Below are 1131 nucleotides of genomic sequence, written 5' to 3'. Positions count from 1 at the left end.
ACACATCACTTTCTCCTTTGCTCTTGTAATAACTACTACGGCCACTAGAGGTTGCTGGATTAACGTAAATTTAAGTATGGGTGGTAATAGGCAGCTCACGCAGTCAACCGATTGTCAGGGTTTTTTTTCTTTTTTCAGTGAGAGTGGGCTATGATAACAGTAAACCGTTTGAGACCTGAGCAAATTGCCTTGATTTCTTTTAAAAACATGGGAAGAAGGCAATGAGCAATGAAAGAAGAAATGAGGCCCAAAAAATTAGCAAGAAATTAGAAAAAAGAGAAAATTAATAACAGGAAAATCAGAGAAAAAAACTAACAAGGAAATGACCTGGGAAGAGTGCTTAAAAACTATAGTAATTCCATAACAGAATTTTAAAATGTAATAATAATTATAAGTATAGTTTTTCTCGAGTTATTTTTCCCCTAGTTTTTTTTTTTTTTTTTTTTAATGATTTTCATTTTTTTTATTTTGTTTTTTATTTGTGGGACATCTCTTACCAAGTTGCTCATTGTGTCTTTTCTCATGTATCTGAAAGAAATCATCCCAATTTGCTCAGGATTCAAAGGTTTAAATCCGTGGGTAAGGCGTTTTTAAAGGGGCAAAAAGCGAAATCGTTTCACCACTAGGTTTGCTGTTGTGCACTGCCTGTAGAACAAAACAAAGTGTGTCATGAGCCACACCTCCCTCTACCTCTGCTCTCCACCTCCCACCCCACTCACCTCGTCTGTGCAGCCGAGGACCGCAGCATCTCCACGGACTATTACATCCAGACGGTCCCGGTGTTTCTTCCGCAGGCTCCACTTCACTCAGCTGCCCGATATACCCGCTGCTTCTTCCCACATTAACCCGAATAACAAACCAGGGCTCGGTGCTCCGGTTGGATCCAAGCCAGGGCGTTAGCCAGGGCTAATGTTAGCTGGGAAGCTAACGGAGGCTAACTGGCTGTGCTGGCAGCTGAGTGAAGTGGAGCCTGAGGAGGAAGCACCAGTTAGCCCCGCTTTCACTGCAGGCAGATTAACTCGCCACAGGGGCGAGGAAATAAAACCTAAACAGCCAACTTAGTTTGGCTTAGTTTAGCAGTTAGCGATGTCTTTCACTCACTCTCGGTCTCTGCTGTGTTTGGTATTTCCC

Source organism: Epinephelus moara, chromosome 9, assembly GCF_006386435.1.
Source record: "Epinephelus moara isolate mb chromosome 9, YSFRI_EMoa_1.0, whole genome shotgun sequence".
NCBI classification, from domain to species: Eukaryota; Metazoa; Chordata; class Actinopteri; order Perciformes; family Serranidae; genus Epinephelus; species Epinephelus moara.
The sequence above is the reverse complement of the archived record's forward strand: the minus strand, read 5'-3'. Positions refer to the sequence as shown.